At 35.9% G+C, this 25,085-nt stretch overlaps 1 protein-coding gene across 10 annotated transcripts in view; it reads right to left on the bottom strand.

Moving 5' to 3' along the window:
* The window catches only part of SLC4A10 (solute carrier family 4 member 10), a 400,582-nt gene that overhangs the window by 152,738 nt on the left and 222,759 nt on the right, over positions 1-25,085 (bottom strand). The gene's annotated exons all lie outside the window — the stretch shown is intronic.

Here is a 25,085-nt window from a genome sequence, read left to right as displayed (position 1 = left end):
TTTGTGTAAAGAACTATTAGAGGACAGCCATGATATGTCAGCCATATGCCCTCCGCAAAGCACAGCTGTGATAGCTGTGTGTGCTAGTCTATTAATAACATGAGATGTTATTTACAAAAGGGACACTGTAGTTGTATTGATTTCATTAGTCTTATCATATGGCTTGTTTGGGGGACTTAAAAAGACAACAGCTGGGTTTTTTAACAAACATTTCTAATATCTAGGATTCAGAAATGTATCTTCCCAATCTAAAACTGGTTAAGATTTATTTGGCTGTGATGGCTGACAAGTGAATTCAAAAGGAGGTACAGATGACATGTGTAATATGTTGATAAAAATAATCCTATTTGCTTTTCTGGCATCTCTTCTCTGCCTTGCCATTCCTACTGCCAGTTTAGGACCTGAATCATCTCTCACTAGGATTATTGGAACAGTTTCCCTAGAGTTTTCCCAGTCTATGGTCTTTCTCCTTTATGATCAAACCTCTCCATTGATAATGCTAATAAACTTGCTCTCGCATACATAGAATTGTATCATCTCCTCTTCTTAAAAACTTTTAGTAGGTCATCATTGACTACTGTTAAGTTTAAAAACCTTAGCTGGGTTTTCAAGGTCATCCACAATCTATCACTGGTTCACTCTTCCACCCCACTTAGCTTCAGATTCCTATTAATTTATAAATTAAAAGGACTATTCAACCCTTTGGTATATCTCATGCTGTTCCCCATCTGAACATTTGCTCTTGCTGCTTCTTATATCTAGGCTGCTCTGCAACTAGAACCCTGTTTTTTTATATCATAATCCCTCTCTAAACATGACCTCCCTAAGCTGTTCCCCTATTACTATACACATCAGAGACAATAAGTAGTAGAGTGGAAAGTTATGGAATTGGTATCAGAAGGAGCTGAGTTTGAATCTTTCCTCAGATATTTACTAGCTATGTGACACTTGGCAAGACAGTTAAGCACTCAGCCTCAGTTTCCTTATTTGTAAAATGGGAATAATAATAGCACTTATCTTACAGAGTTGTCATGAGGATCAAATGAGAGAGCATGTAAATCACTTTGTAAACCTTTAAGTGTTATATAACTGATAGAAATTACTGTTATTCTCTTTTATGCATTCATCAATTTAATTTGCATTAGATTTATCTCTAGACATGATTTACCAACCCTACTCAAAGTTCATTGAAAGCTAGGATTATACTTTAATCTTTTAAAAAATTCCTAAAGATCTAATTCAGCAAGCAGTTAATAAATGGCTATTGAATGTTAAAAATGTTCTATAGGTGACATGTTAGAAAATTATTAGATTTGGGGGCAATTGGATGACTTGGTGGAGTGAGATTCAGACCTAAAAATGGGAGGTCCTAGGTTCAAATTTGGCCTCAGACTCTTCCTGGCAGTGTGACCCTGAGCAAGTCACTTAACTCCCATTGCCTAGCTCTTACTGCTATTCTGCCTTGAAGCCAACAAACAGTATTGTTTCTAAGAAAAAAGGTCAGAATTTTGTTTAAAAAGAAAATTATTAAATTTTTTGGACTGCTATAGAGATAGGTGTTAGAACTGTAACTTCATTGACATAGGGAACTCTTAGATAAGAAAACTGCTATCACTGAGCTGCCTGTTTCTCTACAGTTTAAAGTCTTAGAGAGTTACGTATAATAACAGGATAATGGTCTTTGACAAAAAATTGTCTTTCTTGTGGATTTATTAGAATGAAACTGTAGCAGGGGAACCAGACAAGTAATAAATAATTCTGAAATTTGCCTTTATTGGACCAACTTGCTATTTCAAGATTATGCATCTTTGTGACTTTAAAATTTACTATACATTTCAGACTTTTTCCTCATTTTAGTTAAATTTGTTCTCTCACTCCCAGAGGTATTGAACTTCATCCAAAACTAATCTACACTCCTCTTCAATATCTGTTCCCATTATGACTGAGCATCAGTTGTCTCACTGAATATCATATAGGAACACAAGGAATTTATAAAGGCTACAGAAGTATAGTAAAGAAATCCAGAGTAATGGCATTAGGATTTGCCTTGCCCTACATACCTTCCCTCCTTTTCCTTTTGACTTGAATACCTTCCAAATGGCCTACTGAATATTCTTTTTCTAGTTCTGATTACACAAATTATCACAATGTGAATCTGAAGATCAGCATCTAAAAATACCCCAAATCAAGGATGATTCCAAGTACAAGGAAAAGACACATGATGGTGGAAAATAGACTGTACTCCATCACCAAGTCCTTGTGCACTATAAGCGGCATGAATGACATCATTAATGACACATGGGAGTAGAAGAGATAAGCAGGGGGTCATGTAACAAAAACAAAAGGATAACACATGGACAGCCCATGGGCAGCACTAAAAGCCACAGATATTAAAAGATTCAGAGAAAGTATTTTGTGAATCCTCCATGGTGCATTTGTGGATGGTCATGGACAGAATTCTTACTATATGAGAGGTTAAGAATGTTGTGATATAAACCAAAGAAAGAAGTACTTTCATCAATGAGGTCATAGATCAATGGAACAGTCCATCAATAAAAAATATGTTAAGGGATTGCTATGTGTCAGATGTTGTACTAAGTGGTGGGGATAGAAACTAAAGAGTTCCTTCTGAAACTGAAACAGTTCCTTCTCTCAAAAGGATTCTTCTGATGCATTGAAGTATTAAATAATTAACAATTGGACCCCTTCTCTTACCCAATCATAATAACCCTAGTATTAGTATTGGGTATTTAGGGTTAGGAAGCCATTCATCTTATTCATTATTACTATAAAGGACTGTAATAAAGTCATACACAATCATGAATGGAGGAAAATACCCTTGTATTCCAGTATTAAAATGGATTTCAATTATAATAATAATACATTATTATAAACTTTTCCCCAAGGTTTCTTTCAATTCTCATACCTACTGTTATATGGAAATCTAGCATTAGAAGTCTCAAAATTAATTAATTGGTTTTAGATGTATATTAAATAATAATAGGTAGCATTGAAAGAACATTTTAAGGTTTGCAAAACACTTTACAAATATTATTTCATTTTATCCTCACAACAACCCTAGGAGTTTTATACTTTTATTCCCACATTTTAGATGACGTAAATAAAGTCAGAGGATAAGTTATTTACCCAGAGTCACAGAGAAAGTAAATAACTGAGGTTGGATTTGTGCTGTGGTCTTCCTGACTCCTATACTCTATTCATGCTGTCATCTGGCTGCCTACAATTTGAGTAGAAATTATGGCAAGATAACCACTATGAAGGCAAAGTGGAACCAATGAGGTTTAATGAATAGGGACTGTCATGATCACACCTACTTTTTAGGAAAATCATTTTGGCAGATGACTGGTAGATGGATTGTAACAGAGAGATTTGAAGAAGAGATGAAATCAGAAGGTTTTTGCAATAGTTCAGCTGAGAGATGATGGCTATAAAGTAGTGATAGTATGAATGGAAAGAAGAGAACATATATGCAACTATATATGTGTATATGTATGTACATAAGACATTCTGTAAAGGTAAAAAGGAAAGCATTTAACAGTAGATAGAATATTTAGGGTAAAAAGGAACGAGGATTAAGGGATGGCATTGCAGTTGTGAGAATGGGTGTCTCGAAGTGTGGTGGAATCCATGATAGTAACAGAGAAATTGAGAATCAGAGTTTCAGGGGAAAGATAATGAATTCTGTTTTGGACATTATGAGTTTGAAACACTTATGTAGCATCCTGTCCAAGAGATTCAGAAGGCAGTTTGTGATATGGTATTATAACTCAGGAAAAAAAACCCATAGCTTAATATATAGATCTTGAAATCATCTGCATAGAGATGATAACTGAATCCATAGGAGCTGATGAAATCAGTAAGAGAGATAGAATAGAGGAGTCAGGATAAGAGGTCAAAGGACAGTTTTCTTCCTCATCAAAAAGCATTTGTTAAGTGTTTGCAATGTGCTAGATGCTCTACTAAGCAAAGGGAATACAAAAAGGGGCCAAACAGTCACTGCCTTAAAGGAACTTAAGTTCAAATGAGGCAGACAACTTGCAGACAAGTATACAACATTAAAGACATATACACTGTAAACTCCAGGAAGTATCAGAGGGAGAACATTTGGAGAGTCTAATGTTTGACTTTATTTAAGTCTTAAAGAAAGTCAGGGAAGCTAGGCAATAGAGAAGAGGAAAGCAAACATTCAGGCATGGGGGACAGTCAGTTCAAAGGCATAGATTTGGAAGGTAGAGTATCATATGTGAATAATAGCAAGAAGATTAGTATGATTGATTGTACAATATGTGGAATGAAGTAAAGTGTAAAAATTCTGGAAAGTATAATTCTGGACAAAATTGGAAGCCTCTTGTGTTTACTGAATAAGAGTGGCAGTAACCAAGTAAGAATTATGCTGTAAGATCTCTTGGGCAGTTTAGTGGAACCTCAACAGGCTACTCTAATAGGCATCAGGTGGGTGTTGTATATGTGGGGAGAAAGGGACATAAGCAAGAGAGGTTATGAAGGTTTAACAAGACTTGGTAAGAAGACTAAGTATAAGAACAGTGAATAGTCAAGGATGACACCAAATTTGCATACCCAAGTGATTGGAAGGATTATGGTAAATCAGCAGGATAAGGACATTGAGAAAGGCAGGAGAGGGTTTGGGGAAAGTGGTAATAGTTTTTTGAACATGTTAAGTTTGAGATGTCTAATTGGCAGTTGGGGACATAAGACTGGATGGAGATAAGAAGACAGATTTAGACTGAGTAAACAAATCTGAGAGTCTTCTGCATAGAAATAATAATATAATCCATGGTTGCTGTTGATATACCAAATGGGGCAATATAAGGGGAAAAGAGAAAGGACCTGGCTTTTGGAGGATACTAAAAATTAGTAGGCATGACCTGAATAAGGATCCAGCATGAGAAAGAGCAGTAAGATAGGTAGGAAGAGAACCAAGAAGACCAGTGTCACAAAAACCTAGAGAGAAGCGAATATCTAGGAGAAAGTTATGATTGACAGAGTCAAAGTTCACAAAAATGGTCAAAGGATGAGGACTAAGAAAAGAATGTTAGAGATGGCAAGCTATAGACCCCTGATAACTTTTAAGACTCCCACTTGAATGATGAGGTCAGAAGCCTATATAGCAAAGGGCTTAAACGTAAGTTAAAGGACTGGAAGTAGAGGCACCTAATGTAGATAGTTTTTCAAGGATTTTAGCTAAGAAAGGAATGAGACACAGCTAAGGCAGATAGTTGGATTAAATGAAGGCTTTTTATTTGAATGGGAGGATATATAAATGTTTTTGAAGAGAAGGATTTAATGGTTAGGAAGAGACTGAAATTTAGAGAATAAAGATATAATGGGACTATCTGCTAGAAAAGATGGAAAGAGGAAATCTATGATGCATTTAGAGGAGAGTGATTGTCTTGGCAGGTCCATCCCTTCATCCAAGGCATGAGGGAAGGAGGAAATAGTGGGCAATAATGTCTGAGTGACATGACAGGAAGAGAAAGAGGAGAAAAATGGATCTCTCAGCAAATGGCTCCATTTTTTTCTGATGAAATATGAGGCAATATTTTTAATTGAGAGGATAGGTGGAGGCTTGTTTTTTGAACAGAATTGAGAGGATAATGGGAGGCTTGAAGAGGGATAAAATGGAATCAAATAGTTGCTGCAATGAGTAGAATAATCAACTGATTAGGGAGGAGGAAAAGAATTGCTTTGTTTCACTGAGAACCCATTTGAGGTTATGTAACATAAATTTGTGGTTGACAATCACTATGAAGGAGAATATCCATGAGTTGAGAGATAATAACTACCAAAATCTTAGGTGACAAATTTACATAGCAGGAACCTCAACAGAAATGTTGCTGAGTGATGGAGGCTAAGAGGGAGTCTTTAAGTAGCAATGGGAATGAGGAGAATTCCAATTCTCTCACCACAATAGTCAGGGGATATGATCAAAAGTACAACCAATATTGGAAAGGCTGGCCAAGGATACAGTGTGAAACAGCACCAGAAGAATGATATGTGCAATATTTCAATAATGTAAATTAAAGGAATACTAAAAAGGAGCTAAACAGAGTAATTATGACAAATCTCCAGTTAATGCCTCCAATCTCTCAGCAAAGAGGTAAGAAGTTATGGGAATAGAGTGGGGCAAACACATTCAGACAATAGTTTCTATTAATTGCTTTTGCTTAACTTTTCTTCTTTGTTACATGAGACAGCTCAATATTGGGGCACAGGAAAAAGAGTGGTATATCCAGAAAAGACTATTACATAAAAGTAAAAGGCATAATAGCCTTATTTTAAAAATAACATATTGTACCTTGATTATTCATAAACCATTTATAGTTGTGACAGGATATCTAAACAGAGGCTAATATTGAGTAGATATATTCAAGGCAACTGCTAAAGACATCTTCAAGGTTATGATACATTATCCTAAATAAAACTAACCATGCTTAGAGTAGCAAAGGCGAAAAGCATCTTATGATTGACTGGACCAAATATTTTAAAGTGAGGAACCATAAGTACAGGGCACCCTTTGCAAGGCTATGAGTTTTCTGACTACTTTAGAGCAATTTATTGGTTCCCCAAGTGTGTCCAGGGACTACTTTTTTTTTTTTTTGGTTGGGTGTGAGAGGTCAAAACAATTTTCATATTAAAAGATGCTTTGATTTCTAAGAATTGTAAATATCAAGCAAAAACTTTCAGGAATCCTTTATAATTTTTCGTGAAAAGAGTCTTAACAAAAAGGTTGAGAGCTACTGTAATACTTGCAAAATAGCTCATAAGTATTTTTTTTAAAACCCTTACCTTCCGTCTTGGAGTCAATACTGTGTATTGGCTCCAAGGCAGAAGAGTGGTAAGGGCTAGGCAATGGGGGTCAAGTGACTTGCCAAGGGTCACCCAGCTGGGGAGTGTCTGAGGCCAGATTTGAACCTAGGGCCTCCCATCTCTAGGCTCGGCTCTCAATCCACTGAGCCACCCAGCTGCCCCCTTCATAAGTATTTTCAAGAATAAATTCAGAACAAGGTACAATAAACACAATATAATAAATATTTATTAAGCACCTACTATGAACCAGGGTCTCTGCTAAGCCTGGGGGATGAAAATAAGAAAAAAAAATGTTTTTGCACTCAAGGAGTTTACAACCCCAGGGAAAGGCAACGCACGAGAATGGAAGCTGAAAAGTTTTGGTAGGGAAAAGGGTATTTGGATGAAAAAGAACTTTAAAAATATCTACAGTTCTAGAGGTTTCCTGGAATTTCTCGTTTTAAGATAGGAAAAATCATTGTGCTTCCAACATTCAGGGGGAATAAGTTTTTCCAAATTTCCTCCAGCAATGTTATTATTTAATGTACAGAAATATATGAAACATGTCTAATAAAGGAAAACCTAAAATCTTTTTTTATTTGAATAAGTTTATTTAGTCAATTTAGAACATTATTCCTTGGTTACAGTAATCACATTATTTCCCTCCCTCCTCACATCCCACTCTTCCCATAGCCAACGTGTACTTTCATTGGGTATTACTTGTGTCCTTGATAAGAACCTATTTCCATGTTGTTGTTTACACTAGGATGTTCATTTAGAGTCTACATCCCCAACCATATCCCTTAGACTAATGTATTCAAGAAGTTGTTTTTCTTCGGTGTTTTTACTCACACGGAGTTTCCTCTGGGTGTGGATAGTGGTTTTTCTTGAAGATTCCTCCTAGTTGTTCAGGATCACTGCATTGCCACTAATGGAGAAGTCCATTACATTTGATTGTACCACAGTGTATCAGTCTCTGTGTACATTGTTTTCCTGGTTCTGCTCCTCTCACTCTGCATCAATTCCTGGAGGTTGTTCCAGTCCCCATGGAATTCCTCCACTTTATTATTCCTTTGAGCACAATAGTATTCCATCACCAACATATACCACAATTTGTTCAGCCATTCCCCAATTGAGGGGCATCCCTTCATTTTCCAATTTCTTGCCACCACAAAGAGCGAAGCTATGAATATTTTTGTACATGTCTTTTTCCTTATTATCTCTTTGGGGTACAAACTCAGCAGTGCTATGGCTGGATCAAAGGGCAGACAGTCTTTTATCACCCTTTGGGCATAGTTCCAAATTGCCCTCCAGAATGGTTGGATCAATTCATAGCTCCACCAGCAATGAATTAATGTCCCAACTTTGCCATATCCCCTCTAATATTCATTACTTTCCTTTGCTGTCACGTTAGCCAATCTGCTAAGTGTGAGGTGATATCTCAAAGTTGTTTTGATTTGCATTTTTCTGATTATAAGAGATTTAGAACACTTTTTTCATGTGCTTATTAATAGTTTTGATTTCTTTGATGGAAAATTGACTATTCATGTCCCTTGCCCATTTATCAATTGGAGAATGGCTTGATTTTTTTGTACAACTGGTTTAGTTCTTTATAAATTTGAATAATTAGACCTTTGTCAGAGGTTTTTGTAATGAAGATTGCATCCCAATTTGTTGCTTCCCTTCTAATTTTGGATGCATTAGTCGTGTTTGTACAAAAACTTTTTTAATTTGATTTAATCAAAAGTATTGATTTTATATTTTGTGATTTTTTCCCTAGCTTTTGCTCGGTTTTAAGTCTTTCTTTTCCCAAAGATCTGACAAGTATACTATTCTGTGTTTGCCTAATTTGCTTATAGTTTCCTTCATTATATTCAGGTCATTCACCCATTCTGAGTTTATCTTGGTGTAGGGTGTGAGATGTTGATCCAAAACTAATCTCTCCCATACTGTCTTCCAATTTTCCCAGAAGTTTTTTTTTTATCAAAAAGTGGGTTTTGGTCCCCAAAACTGGGATCTTTGGGTTTATCATAGACTGTCTTGCTGAGGTCATTTACCCTAAGTCTATTCCACTGATGCTCCTTTCTATTTCTTAACCAGTACCAAATTGTTTTGATAACTTTATAGTATAGTTTGAGATCTGGGACTGCAAGTCCTCTTTCCTTTGCATTTTTTTTCTTGATTTCCCTGGATATCCTTGTTCTTTTCTTCTTCCAAACGAACTTTGTAATGCTTTTTTTTCTATTTCAGTAAAGAAGTTTTTTGTTAGTTTAATGGGTATGGCACTAAATAAGCAAATTAATTTGGGTAGGATTGCCATTTTTATTATATTAGTTTGTTCCACCCATGAGCAATTAATGTTTTTCCAATGATTTAGATCTAGTTTTAATTGTGTGGAGAATGATTTGTAGTTGTGTTCATATAGTTCCTGTGTTTGTCTTGGCAGATAGATTCCCAAGTATTTTATATTATCTAGGGTGATTTTAAATGGAATTTCTCTTTCTAATTCTTGCTGCTGAAATGGGTTGGAGATATATTGAAATGCTGATGACTTATGCGGGTTTATTTTGTATCCTGCAACTTTGCTAAAATTGTTGATTATTTCGACTAACTTTTTGGTTGATTCTCTAGGATTCTTTAAGTAAATCATCATATCATCTACAAAGAGTGATAGCTTGGTCTCCTCATTGCCAATTTTAATAACAATTTATTTTTCTTCTCTAATTGCTACTGCTAGTGTTTCTAGTACAATGTTAAATAATAGTGGTGATAATGGGCATCCTTGTTTTACTCCTGATCTTATTGGGAAGGCTTCTAATTTATCCCCATTGAAGATGATGTTTGCTGATGGTTTTAGATATATACTGTTTATTATTTTTAGGAAAAGCCCTTTTATTCCTATTCTTTCTAGTGTTTTCAATGGGAATGGGTGTTGTATTTTATCAAAGGTTTTTTCTGCATCTATTGAGATAATCATGTGATTTTTTGTTAGTTTGCTTGTTAATATGGTCAATTATGTGAATGGTTTTCCTAATATTGAACCATCCTTGCATTCCTGGTATGAATCCTACCTGGTCATAGTGGATAACCCTTATGATGACTTGCTGGAGTCTTTTTGCTAGTATCCTATTTAAGATTTTTGCATCTATATTCATTAGGGAGATTGGTCTATAGTTTTCTTTCTCTGTTTTAGACTTGCCTGGCTTTGGGATCAGTACCATGTTTGTGTCATAAAAAGAATTTGGTAGAACTCCTTCTTGGCTTATTCTGTCAAATAGTTTGTATAATATTGGGATTAGTTTTTCTTTGAATGTTTGATAGAATTCATTTGTGAATCCATCTGGACCTGGAGATTTTTTCTTAGGGAGTTCTTTGATGACTTGTTCAATTTCTTTTTCTGATATGGGGTTGTTTAGGTAATTTATTTCTTCCTCTTTTAGTCTAGGCAATTTATATTTTATAAGTATTCATCAATATCACCTAGATTGCCATATTTGTTGGCATATAATTGGGCATAGTAGCTTTTAATGATTGCCTTAATTTCCTCTTCATTAGAGGTGGGGTCTCCCTTTTCATCTTGGATACTGTCAATTTGGTTTTTTCTTTCCTTTTTTTAATTAGACTAACTAGTACTTTGTTTATTTTATTTGTTTTTTCAAAGTACCAGCTTCTAGTCTTATTTATTAAAGAAAACCTAAAATCTTAACACACACTATTCTAGAGTACTGTCTAGATGATAAGTAAAAATATTTTTAAACTTTTACTTTCTGTTTTTCTCACAACTCTAAGACAGAAAGGCAAGGGCTGGGCAAACAGGGTTAAGTGACTTCCTCAGGGTCACTCAACTAGGTAGCATCTGAGACAAGATTTGAATCCAGGTCCTCTTGACTCCAAACCTGCAGCTCTATCCACTCTGTCACCTTGCTGTCCCTATACAAAATGCTAATAACATTAGTAATAATAATATTTCACATATAACTTTATAATACAGAAAATGCTTTTCTAGGAAGTCTCAAATGGGAAATGTGAATTCCCTTGTCTTCAGAAGGCTACATTAAAAGGATGTTTCTAAAGGGATGGAAAATTGTATATGAGATAAGGCTTGCATTTTAAACATTTTATCAAATGTTCACAGTAGCTTTTCATGAATGCTCTTTGAGTGCAGAGAGTAGCAAAGCAGTGTGTGTGTGTATGTGTGTGTGTGTGTGTGTGTGTGTGTGTGTGTGTGTGTGTGTGTGTGTAAGAATGCTAGAAGTACTAGAAGCAGAGAATGTGAGTTCAAAATAAGTTTCTTCCATTTACTACCTGTATGACTTTGGACAAATCACTTATGTGCTATGAATTTTAGTTTTTTTTTTTTTTTTAAAAATATATTTTATTTGATCATTTCCAAGCATTATTCGTTAAAGACATAGATCATTTTCTTTTCCTCCCCCCCACCCCCCATAGCCGACGCGTAAGTCCACTGGGCATTAGATGTTTTCTTGATTTGAACCCATTGCTTTGTTGATAGTATTTGCATTAGAGTGTTCATTTAAAGTCTATCCTCTGTCATGTCCCCTCAACCTCTGTATTCAGGCAGTTGCTTTTTCTCGGTGTTTCCACTCCCATAGTTTATCCTTTGCTTATGAATGGTGTTTTTTTTCTCCTGGATCCCTGAAAGTTGTTCAGGGACATTACACCGCCCCTAATGGAGAAGTCCATTACGTTCGATTATACCACAGTGTATTAGTCTCTGTGTACAATGTTCTCCTGGTTCTGCTCCTCTCGCTCTGCATCACTTCCTGGAGGTTGTTCCAGTCTCCATGGAACTCCTCCACTTTATTATTCCTTTGAGCACAATAGTATTCCATCACCAACATATACCACAGTTTGTTCAGCCATTCCCCAATTGATGGGCATCCCCTCGTTTTCCAGTTTTGGGCCACCACAAAGAGCGCAGCTATGAATATTTTTGTACAAGTCTTTGTGTCCATTATCTCTTTGGGGTACAGACCCAGCAGTGCTATGGCTGGGTCAAAGGGTAGATATTCTTTTGTCGCCCTTTGGGCATAGTTCCAAATTGCCCTCCAGAATGGTTGGATCAGTTCACAACTCCACCAGCAATGAATTAATGTCCCTACTTTGCCACATCCCCTCCAGCATTCATTACTTTCCTTTGCTGTTATGTTAGCCAATCTGCTAGGTGTGAGGTGATACCTCAGAGTTGTTTTGATTTGCATCTCTCTGATTATAAGAGATGTAGAACACTTCTTCATGTGCTTGTTAATAGTTTTGATTTCTTTATCTGAGAACTGCCTATCCATTTCCCTTGCCCATTTATCAATTGGAGAATGGCTTGATTTTTTGTACAATTGATTTAGCTCATTATAAATATGAGTAATTAAACCTTTGTCAGAGGTTTCTATGAAGATTTTTTCCCAATTTGTTGTTTCCCTTCTGATTTTAGTTATATTGGTTTTGTTTGTACAAAAGCTTTTTAGTTTGATGTAGTCAAAATTATTTATTTTACATTTTGTGATTCTTTCTATATCTTGCTTGGTTTTAAAGCCTTTCCCCTCCCAAAGGTCTGACATGTATACTATTCTGTGTTTACCCAATTTACTTATGGTTTCCTTCTTTATGTTTAAGTCACTCACCCATTTTGAATTTATCTTGGTGTAGGGTGTGAGGTGTTGATCTATTCCTAGTCTCTCCCACACTGTCTTCCAATTTTCCCAGCAGTTTTTATCGAATAGTGGATTTTTGTCCCAAAAGCTGGGATCTTTGGGTTTATCGTATACTGTCTTGCTGAGGTCGTTTTCCCCCAGTCTATTCCACTGATCTTCCTTTCTGTTTCTTAGCCAGTACCAAATTGTTTTGATGACTGCTGCTTTGTAATATAGTTTGAGGTCTGGGACTGCAAGGCCCCCATCATATGTGTTTTTTTTCATTATTTCCCTGGATATCCTTGATCTTTTGTTCTTCCAAATGAACTTTGTTATGGTTTTTTCTAAATCAGTGAAGAAGTATTTTGGTAGTTCAATGGGTATGGCACTAAATAGATAAATAAGTTTGGGTAGGATGGTCATTTTTATTATATTGGCTCGTCCTATCCATGAGCAGTTAATGTTTTTCCAATTGTTCAAGTCTAGTTTTAGTTGTGTGGCGAGTGTTTTGTAGTTGTGTTCATATAGTTCCTGTGTTTGTCTTGGGAGATAGATTCCTAGGTATTTTATTTTGTCTAAGGTGATTTTGAATGGGATTTCTCTTTCTAGTTCTTGCTGCTGAGCTGTGTTGGAGATATATAGAAAAGCTGATGATTTATGTGGGTTTATTTTGTATCCTGCAACTTTGCTAAAGTTGTTGATTATTTCAATTAGCTTTTTGGTTGAATCTCTAGGATTCTTTAAGTAGACCATCATGTCATCCGCAAAGAGTGATAACTTGGTCTCCTCCTTGCCTATTCTGATACCTTCAATTTCTTTATCTTCTCTAATTGCTACTGCTAGTGTTTCTAGTACAATGTCAAATAGTAGAGGTGATAATGGGCATCCTTGTTTCACTCCTGATCTTATTGGGAATGCATCTAGTTTATCCCCATTGCAGATGATATTAGCTGTTGGTTTTAGATATATACTGTTTATTATTTTTAGGAATGACCCTTCTATTCCTATGCTTTCTAGTGTTTTTAATAGGAATGGGTGTTGTATTTTATCAAAGGCTTTTTCTGCATCTATTGAGATAATCATGTGGTTCTTGCTAGTTTGCTTGTTGATGTGGTCAATTATGTGGATGGTTTTCCTAATGTTGAACCAGCCCTGCATCCCTGGTATGAATCCTACTTGATCATGGTGAATGATCCTTCTGATCACTTGCTGGAGTCTTTTTGCTAGTATCCTATTTAAAATTTTTGCATCTATATTCATTAGGGAGATTGGTCTATAGTTTTCTTTCTCTGTTTTTGACCTGCCTGGTTTTGGAATCAGTACCATGTTTGTGTCGTAAAAGGAGTTTGGTAGAACTCCCTCTTTGCTTATTATGTCAAATAGTTTGTATAGTATTGGGGTTAACTGTTCTCTGAATGTTTGATAGAATTCACAGGTGAATCCATCAGGCCCTGGGGATTTTTTCTTAGGAAGTTCTTTGATGGCTTGATGGATTTCAATTTCTGATATGGGATTATTTAAGAATTCTATTTCCTCTTCTGTTAGTCTAGGCAGTTTGTATTTTTGTATATATTCATCCATTTCTCCTAAATTGGTGTATTTATTGCCATATAATTGGGCAAAGTAATTTCTAATGATTGCCTTAATTTCCTCCTCATTGGAGGTGCTGTCCCCCTTTTCATCTTTAATGCTGTGAATTTGCTTTTCTTCCTTCCTTTTTTTAATTAGATTGACCAGTACTTTGTCTATTTTGTTTGTTTTTTCAAAGTACCAGCTTCTTGTCTTATTTATTAAATCAATAGTTCTATCACTTTCGATTTTATTAATTTCTCCCTTAATTTTTAGGATTTCTAATTTGGTTTTCTGCTGGGGGTTTTTAATTTGATCGCTTTCGAGTTTTTTCAATTGCATTTCCAATTGATTGATCTCTGCTCTCCCTTGTTTGTTAATATGAGCTTTCAGGGATATGAATTTGCCTCTGATTACCGCTTTGGCTGCATCCCAAAAGGTTTGAAAGGATGTTTCGCCATTGTCATTTTCCTTGATGAAATTATTAATTGTTTCTATGATTTCTTCTTTAGCTAAACGGTTTTGGAGTATCATATTGTTTAATTTCCAATTGGTTTTAGATTTGGTTTTCCATGTACCATTACTAATCATTATTTTTATTGCCTTGTGATCTGAGAAGGCTGCATTCATTATTTCTGCTTTTTTGCATTTGTGTGCTATGTTTCTGTGACCTAATGTATGGTCAATTTTTGTGAATGTGCCATGTGGTGCTGAGAAGAAGGTGTATTCCTTTTTATCCCTATTTATTTTTCTCCATATGTCTATTAATTCTAATTTTTCTAAGATTTCATTCACTTCTTTTACCTCTTTCTTATTTATTTTTTGATTTGATTTATCTAAATTTGATAATGGTTGGTTTAAGTCTCCCACTAGTATGGTTTTATTGTCTATTTCTTCCTTCAATTCTCCTAGTTTCTCCATTAGAAATTTGGGTGCTATATTATTTGGTGCATACATGTTGATTAATGATATTTCCTCATTGTCTAGAGTCCCTTTTAACAAAATATAATTACCTTCCCTATCCCTTTTGATCAGGTCTATTTTTGCATTGGCTTTATCAGATATCATGATTACCACTCCTGCTTTCTTTCTATCAGTTGAGGCCCAGAAGGTCTTACTCCATCCTTTAATTCTGACCTTGTGGGTGTCAACCCGCCTCATGTGTGTTTCTTGAAGACAACATATGGTAGGGTTTTGGATTCTAATCCATTCAGCTATTCGTCTACGTTTTATGGGTGAGTTCATCCCATTCACGTTCAAAGTTATGATTGTCATTTGTGGACTCCCTGGCATTTTGATTGCCTTCCCTAATTCTAACCTTTTCTTCTTCGGCTCTACCTTTTAGTCCAGTGATTTACTTTGAATCAGTCCCCCTTGTCCCCTCCCTTGATGTTTCCCTTTTTAGTCCCTCCCTTTTTGTTCCCTCCCCCTCCCCCCTCTCTTTCCCTCCCTTTTTGTTCTCCCTCTCCCCCTCCCCCCCTTGGTTTTCCCTTCTCCTTACCCTTGTTGGGTAAGATAGAATTCAAGATCCCAATGGATCTGGATGTTTTTCCCTCTCAGAGTTGATTTCCCTGAGATTGAGGTTTAAGTAAACCCCCCCCCCCCTCTCTTCCTCTCCTTCTTATAGGAGTTTTCTTCCCCTCCCCTTCCCCTGTGAATCTTTGTGTGAGAACCATTATTCTATTTGGTCTTTCTTTACCCCCTATTTATACATTACATTTTCCCCACATATTAGTATACATAGGTTGATATAAATGTAGTCCTTATAGAAGAGAGTTTGAGTAAAAGAAGATAACATTTTTCCCCTTTCCTTAATATTTACCTTTTCAGGTATTCCTTGCTCTTTGATTTTCGGTATCAAACTTTCCACAGAGCTCTGGTCTTTTCTTTGCAAAAAGTTGGAAGTCTTCTATTTTGTTGAATGCCCATACTTTCCCTTGGAAGTATATAGTCAGTTTTGCTGGGTAGCTGATTCTTGGTTGGAGACCCAGCTCTCTTGCCTTTCTGAAGATCATGTTCCATGCCTTACGATCATTCAGCGTAGAACTTGCAAGGTCTTGTGTGACCCTGATTGGCATTCCTTTATATCTAAATTGTCTTTTTCTGGCTTCCTGTAGGATTTTTTCTTTTGTTTGATAGCTTTGGAATTTGGCAATTACATTCCTGGGAGTTGTCTTTTGGGGGTTTAGTGTAGAAGGTGTTCTGTGAGCTCTGTCAGTGGCTGTATTGCCCCCTTGTTCTAGAATCTCTGGGCAATTTTCTTTGATTATATCTTGTATCACCATGTCCAGTTTGGTGTTTATTTCTGGCTTTTCTGGGAGTCCAATTATTCTTAAATTTTCTCTTCTCCCCCTGTTTTCCAGATCTATCACCTTGTCGGTGAGATATTTTATGTTCTCTTCTAATTTCTTGGTGTTTTGGCTTTGCTTTATTAGTTCTTGCTTTAAAGCCTGGTTTTCTTTTACAGTTTGGTCAAACTGGTTTTGTAGATGCGTGAATTTCTTTTGCATCATTTCCCACTTTTCCTCCCAGAGGGCTTCCATCTTTTTGGTCCTTTCTGATTCAAATTCTTCATGGGTTTGTGGAGAGTTTCTATTTCCTTTGGAAGATTTTGGAGAATTTTCTTGTATATCTTCTTCTATCTGCTCTGTATTTTGTATTTTGGCTCCATAGAATGTGTCCAGAGTCGCCCCTTTCTTCTTATTTTTCTTGGTATTTTGGGGCTTCTGTGCTTCTGTGGAGTTTGTCATCTCTGAACGTGGAGGATTGGCTTTTCTTGTCTTTGTCTGGTGATCAGAGGCTTTAGTCCTGGGCAGATGGTTCTATGACTTTCCCTGGGTTAAACTGAATATGCCTCACTGGAACTGGAATGGAAGGGTCGGACCACGAGGCCACACTCTCCCCCTGGCTCGATTTCCGGAAGTTGCCTTCAGAATCCCTGGCCGTGAGGCTGTTTCGTCGGCCTGCGGGGGGATGGGCTGCCGCTTCCCCAAGCTCCGAGAGCACAGACTTTCACTGAGACTTGGATAGCAGGATCCAGCCCATGAGGCTGTCTTGCCCGCCCTGAGGGTTGCTGTTGTTTTGACCAGCTCTCTGCAGCGGAGGCCCCAGGCAGTAACTTTCACCCAGACCGACCAGCTCTTTGCAGCGGAAGCCCCAGGCAGTAACTTTCACCCGGACTGGGACTTGGGTAGAAGACCCTGAGGGTTGTTGTTCCTCAGACCCTGCTCTCTGAGCCCGGCGCGGCTGCGGCTTCCGGGAGCCTTGGACTCTGCGCTCCTACCCCTGAGGTCCGAGGGATCTCGGGTTCTGGCTTTTAAGGGGAGCCGTACCTTTTGAACCGGGTCCAGGTCCAGGAGGAGGGTTCCCAGGGTCTGTGCTGTTGATCGTTTTGAATTTCGGCGCCTTAGGAGCTTCTAGTTTGAGATCGGTCGGGAAGGGTTTTCCGGAGATCTGAACTTCAGCTTTCTCTAAGCCGCCATCTTAACCGGAAGTCGAATTTTAGTTTTTAATATGTAATATGAGGAGGCTGGACTAGGTGATCCCTTTTGTCCCTGTGGTCAAAGTTCCCATAATCTCTCTCAATGTCAATGCTCAGTGGCTTATTAAAGAAAGTTCTTTTTGGAGCCTCACTTATTGTTGATTATGGTAGAATTTCAAAGTCCGTGTGGAAAACATCTTGCTAAAGAGGGCTGTCATGACTGAATTTTGTTTTGCTGAGAAAAATGCCTTTTTTAGAAAATTACAATAAGTGCAACAGAATCATATATTTTTTGTAGAGCCATTAATCACTTATTCATCTGCAAAGATTTGATATAATATAGAAAATCATCTGTAACATACTTCTTGGGCAAAGAGAACATTAATATATTCATGAACCACTTTGGTCTGAGAAAGAGAAAGCCAGTAATTACTGATGTTCTCTCAGTCACCTTTTTATGCTAATAATACTGTCTAGGTTCTTCATTTTTTTTAGAAATCTCCTCTCAGATAGTTTGGAAGTCAATCAATGAATGGCTTTAAGACTGTGCTACTTCTGGTACAGATTTCTATACGGTTTTTGATCAGATCCAGCTATTCTTCCCAATATCATCATCTTTATTTTTTTAAACCCATACCTTCTGTCTTAGAATCACTTCTAAGTATCCGTCTCTAGGCAGAAGAGAGGTAAGGGCTAGGCAATTGTTCTTAAGTGACTTATACGGGGCCAAATAGCTAGGAAGCTAAGGTCAAATTTTAACTCAGGATCTCTTCTCTCCAGGTCTGGCCAATATCGTCTTCTAAAATACTATGGTGATAGTGGCAAAGTACTAACTCACAAAGTACAACAGGTACTGATGTAGTAGTGTATAAATGTATTGGTTGTAGAAATGCTTTATAAACAATCATACTGCTATTTAAATATCCACTATTGTTGTTTAGCAAATCATTTTCATTTTTATAAAATGTCACTCAGTATTTCATACATCCAGTGCTTTGCAATTCAGGTCCTGAGAAAGTATTCATGATACACCAGATATACTGTCATGGGCTTCAGAGAAGTCCTTCTCATTGCTTGATTTTCAGGGACAATTTTCCACAAGTTTTTTTTTATTATTCTCTCCTAGTTTCACTCTTGAATTGAAGGGAAAACAAAATAAAGGTCTATACTAATTTAATTTAGAAAGTCTTGTGAAGTTCTTAAAACTTTTCCAATTCTTCTTGCAACAGATGTTGACATAAAAGCTGCAATTATCTTCATAGTGATATATTTGCTTATCTTCATACCTACTAATACTACAATGTGAGATGACCAAGTGTTTTATGAAATGATGTTTCCTTTTACAACTGGGTTCATGATTAAATTAAATTAGTAGCTAAAAATAGTTCACATTTTCATAGTGCTTATTATGGACCAGGCACCTTGTTAAGCACTTTGCAGATAGCTTATTTGATCCTCATATCAACAGTGAGAGGGAGGTCCTATTATTATCCTTTTTTTTTCAGATGAGGAAACAGAGGAAAACAGAGGTTAAGTGACTTGCCCAAGATCACACAGCTAGTACTTGTCAGAGGCTGCATATAAATCCAGGGGTTTCTGTTTGCTGGGAGATCCCCCTATTTACTGGGTCATCTAGCTGCCACTAGGCAACTCCTTTGTTTCTCTTCAGAAAATTTGTGAAGCACTTTTCCATTTATCTATAACTTCTTTGTATCTCAGGTTAATTTTTTAGTAAGAATATCGAAACAGACATAGTTCAGTTTCTGGGTTTTAAAATTTTTTAATTAAATTTTTTTAATTAAAAAGAATGCCTATTGCAGGGAAAGATTGCACAGTAAAAACGTCAATGATTCAATGAATCTTTTTAGATAGTATAAAACCTGTGAGATTCTTAATGTCTTCATTCGTCTTTTCTGCCCCATCTACCATGTTTTTTGGTAAACTTCCAGGAGTTTTTGTCCATTTCCAGCACTATTTCTTTCCCTGCTCACCCCCACTGTTGCTTATCCTCATACCCACTGTTACTACAATGTGAGATGGCCAAGTGTTTACCTTCTGACAATGAGTCTCTCTATACTTAGGCTGGCCCTCAGACAACTGGAAAACACTTCTAGCCTTTAATCGAAACCTTTTCAACTTGTTAGGACCTGCTGAGGCTTGCATTCCATTGAGTTAGACTTCAAGAACACAGGATCAAGTCTACCCTATGGGAAGGTACACTAGTAATACTTTTAGGAAGGGCTTAATGGACTAAACAAATGCATTCAGAATGAATTTCTGAAGAAGATTAAAATATTTGCTCTCTAAAATTAAAAAACAAACCTTGCAATATCTATGAAATGCTACTTCTAATTAAGTGTGGCTTAATAAAATGTCTTGCACCATGTAAGACAATCATTTATTTTAATGGCTAAGACAAATGAGGTCCTCTATAGAAACATCTCACAGGACTGGTACCTGCTCCTTAAAGTCTAGAACCTGGAAATTTGAATGGGGAAAGAAGTGGATGAATAATAAATGAAAAATTTTGCATTAATTTTCACTGCATGAGGTTATATCAGTTCCTTTCTTACTTGAGCATCTAGTAAGTTGGTTCTCCTGTGCTGAAAAAAATGCAAAGGAAGGTACTGTATACCGGGTATCCACCTACTGAATCATCAACACTTCTCTTTCCCAAGAAATGAATATTCCAGTGTAAGGATCTACAGCTAGGTGGCACTGTGGATAGAACATAGGACCAAAAGTCACAAAAACTCATCTTTCTGAGTTCAAATCTGACCTTTGACACTTACAAGGTAGGTGACCTGGGGCAAATCACTTTATCCTGTTTGCCTTAGTTTCTTCATCTGTAAAATGAGCTGGAGAAGGAAATTACAAACCCTTATCTTTTGCCAAGAAAGCCCCAAATCATGAAGGATTGTGAACAGCTGGACACAACTGAAGAAAAAAAAATAGACCTATAACTGTTAGGAAAAAAACAAAGGTTCCTCCCCTTTCCATGGTTTACATGAGCTGGAACCTTTTCATATACTGTCTCAAATAGAAAAAAAAAAGATGCAAAACCCAAGGAAGTATTTTGCTATACTGTTTTAAATCAAGATTACAATCTAAAAGAAAGGTAATAAATAACAAAAGAAGATAGAAATAAGCTCCAAAATAGGTCCAAAATAAGTGCTTTAGAAGTTCAGAGAAAGGGTAAAAATCAGTGTTGGCTAGAATTGTCAAGGAGGGCTTCCTTTGAGTTAGACACTAAAGGATCAGTAATATTTGAATAGGTGGGCAGGAAGATCTAGGAATTCAGCAGGGGGAAAATCAGTAAAATTTTGGGGTCAGGAATGACCATGGGATATTTGAGAGATATTCAAGATCCAGTCTGGTTGGAATGGAAGATTTGTGTTAAGTCCAATCATGAAAATAAAATACATATCAATTATAACAACATAAACTGAAAGAACAATGAAATTAAATGCCATTTAATTATAATTTCCAATTTGGCTCCAGAGAAAAGATGAGGAAATGTGCCTCACTTCATTTCATTTGACAGTTTGAGGATATGGGTATAGAATGTTGCCAGGCCCTTTCTTTGCAAAATCCAGTCCTCATTCCAGGGAAGCACATTTTTGACCATCATGCCATCCTGGTTGCCCTCATATGGATGAATTCTACTTGGCCAATGTTCCTCTTCAACAAAGCAGTATGTATCAAATGTGGGATTAATGCACAGTAGGATGGAAGAGTTATGGTTCCCAATCTCTACTATTTCCTTTTTTAATTTTTAGCCTCTTCTAAAATTGCAATTTTTGAAGCCACAAAATATAATTGTCCCTTACTGATAGGTAACATGTCAGTGGCTTCAATGTAAAATTTGGAGTCAATAAGACTTGGGTTTGAAATTCTCCGAAGACACTGTGAGACCCTGAACAAAGAGAAGTGGATATCCATTTCTTATCTGAAAAATGGAGATGATAGCCTCTACCCTTCAGGGTTGTTGTAAAGAATAAACGAGATAACACATGTAAAATTCTTTGCAAAACCTTCAAGTGTTATACACATTTAAGTTATTATAATATTATTTTAAGTTTTCAGTTAATTAATTATTTCTACTACATCTATCTTATTCATATGAACCTCTAAATACATTTCTCTTCCATCATACTTTTGCAAAGACAGTTGAGTAGATACAGTGTAAAATGCTAGGCTTACTTTGGAAATGTTAAAGTTCTATATTGAATCTATTATTATTTTGTTGTTGTTCTGTCATTTCAGGAGTGTCAGACTCTTCATGATCCCATTTGGGGTTTTCTTGGAAAAGATAATAGAGTCATTTGCTATTTCCTTCTGTGATTCATTTTACAAATGAGGAAACTGAGGTAAACAAGGTTAAATGGCTTGCCCAGGTCACATAGCTAGTATGTGTCTTAGGCCAGATTTGGACTCTAGAAGATGAGTCTTCCTGATTCGGGGCAGACACTCTATTTACTGTACTATCTAGCTGTTTATAATTATGATGATGATGTAGATGATATAATGATTGAGATTTCCTTTTAAAATGTCATAGACATGAAAACAGAAAATAAAGCTGAAATATGTACCAAAAAAGGATATCTACTGGATTATTAAAAAATACTACTAATAGATATTTATTTTTTAAAACCCTTTCCTTCTGTCTTAAAATTGATTCCAAGGCAGAAGATTGGTAAGGGCTAAGCAATTCAGATTAAGTGACTTGCCCAAGGTCACACATATAGGAAGTGTCTAAATCCAGATTTGAACCCAGGTCGTCCTGACTCCAAGCCTGGCTCTCTATCCTCTGAGCCATCTTAGCTGACCCTAGTAACAGATATCTCTAAAGCCCTTTAAAGGTTACAAAAATTTTTGATTACACTATTTCATTTGAGCTTCACAACAACTTTGTGAGGTTAAGTTCAATAGATGCTATTATTGTCATTTATTTGTCTTTAGTTATATAACTAGGTAGAGTATGGGGTAGAATTTGAAATTAGAAATCTTTCTAACCCCATGTTAAGCACCTTATGTATTATGCTGAACTACCTATTAACTTCTGATATAAATAGTTGGTGGAATGAAAGCTTCTAGATCTGGAAGGGACCACCAGCCCTGCACATTTCATTGTTTTGCTCAATAAATCAACTCATAAGTGAGTGACATTTAATGGCTTGCACTTGGTATCATCTTTATGTTTTTAAAAAATAATCCTATCTCCTCTATTCTATATGGAAAACTACAAAAGATGATAGAATGAGTAATTCCTCATTGTTCGAATTTACCTTAGCATAGTTAGTTGTGCCTAAAATATATTTGTAGAATTCCTGGACCACAACTGGGTTAAATCCTTAGCATCACGTTTGTTCAAAATTAGTTAATTTTATCTTCTTGATTCTTTCTTCTAAATGCCTCTCCAATTCATTCTGTCTTGTTACTATCCCAGTCCAAAAGCTCATTATCAAATTCTTTCAAAGAATTTTATTTCTTCTCCTATTATTTCTTCTGTCAAATACATCCTTTTGTTTCTATTACTACAACCTCTGTTCTAGTCTAGAACCTCATAAGCTGACTCCTAGACAATTGCAGCTAGCTCTGAACTAAACTTTATGGTTCTTGAATTATAATAACTGTCTATATAACAACACCAAACTATAATCTCTGTCCTAATCTAAAGACAGATCTGAATCAGGAAGCTGACTGATTAATGTCAACTACGTCAACCATGAAAAAGATATGGAGACCATGCAAAACGGTGAGTATGAAGTTATGGATTACTGTAAAGAGCTATGTTTTTGGAGTCACAAGATCTGGGTACAAATCTTAGTTGTTATGTGTAATACTTGTGTGACTTTGAGCAAGTCACTGTAGTTCTCTCATCTTATTTCCTCTTTATTTTACTGTGGAAAAAAATAAACAATCTATTTGAAGAACCATAGATTTTGATTTAAAGAAAAGAGTTAGGGTTAAGGAGGTGGGGTTAGGAGGGGTAGGAGTGAGTACATAAAAATGTAAAAATATTTTATGTAATATTATACTCCAGAGAGCAGAACTAGGAATAATTGGTATAATTTAAAAGGAGGCAGACTGCAATTCTATATTAGCAATGAACTTTCTATATATTAAATGGAATGAATTATCTAAAGAAATGAAATTTTGATTACTGGAAGATTGGCCGACCACATGATAGGATGTGGTATAAGGAATGTTTACTGATTTACCTCTGTTATCTTTCCCAAACCCAAGATTCTAAGACTATACAATTATAATAATAATGAGACAAATGTGATTCAAGATACTGCATTATAAAAAGAATGATTTAAAACATAAAATAAGCTGTAATTATTAGGACAAAAAGTTTGCTAATACATTTTAGAAATCTTTCTAAATGAAAATGTGAAAAAAATAGGCTATATTGCTTAAAGTGTTAATTCTCAAACAGGAGGCAGACAGTTATTCCAAGATGAAGAATTCTGAATTAGATCACAGTAAATTAAAGTTTCACAATAACACTGGATTTTGTAATAAAATTAAAGTGATCAATTTGCCTTACAGGAATAAAATAAAGAAAAATATTCTTAAAAAGAACTGTATGGTATATTTCTAAAAATAAAGATTTTATCTTCACAATAATTTAAAAGGAAAAATGGTAAATCCACCAGGTGCTTTGGCTATGGCAGGCTAAAAAATCCTGTTTTTAAAATTTTTCTACTCAGTTAAACTGAAAGGATAGGATGGTCATATTTAGCAACATTGTAATTATTTTTTTACTGGTAATAATATTTTATTTCTATTTGGTGCTTTTTAGTCACAATGAAAAATTACTGAGTGCTATATTAGTGGAAACCATGTAAAAGTTAATCTGGAATTTAATTGATAACTTTTAAATTACTTTGTAAAGTAATAAATATCTACTTTAACAATAGTTAATGTTAAAATACTTGAATATATTTTGGATATATACATATATTCATATGTTTTATATATTCATATTTTCCCCATATATAAAAATATAATCTTCTACTCAAGTATCATTTTGTGGAATGCATGTATGCCTGTCAAAGAGTCACTATAAAAGATTTTAGGTCTTTTATGACTGTACCCTAAGTCATGTTTCATCATTTTGATTCCTTTCTTACCAAGACTTTACACTCAAGTACAGTGCTTATAATCATCTATTTATTCAGCAGCAACAGTACCAACAGCCAGGTGAAACAAGAGATATAAGACATAGGAAATATAAGAAAGTAAACTCATGTTTGTCCTAATCTTTTGCTGAAGCAGACAATGTATGTGACCATTTGTCTTCAAGGATGCAGCTGCTGCTGACTCTGTATCATTGTTTACTCTAATTACTGCCTTCACATTTCATTCTGACTTATATCCCATAATAATATACATCTGGATGAGGGATGTCAGATAGTAATGCTCTGGGCTGTTTGCTTTGTACGCTTTCCTTCAGAGATCTCTTTTTTGGACCTTAACAGGGTTTACAAATGTTCACTGTACCGTGCATTGCTACCAATGACTAGAAACATAATGCCCCCAAATCCTCA

Source organism: Monodelphis domestica, chromosome 4, assembly GCF_027887165.1.
Source record: "Monodelphis domestica isolate mMonDom1 chromosome 4, mMonDom1.pri, whole genome shotgun sequence".
In the NCBI taxonomy this organism is placed as follows: domain Eukaryota; kingdom Metazoa; phylum Chordata; class Mammalia; order Didelphimorphia; family Didelphidae; genus Monodelphis; species Monodelphis domestica.
Note: the sequence above shows the minus strand (reverse complement) of the source record. Positions and strands in the feature narration are given on the sequence as shown.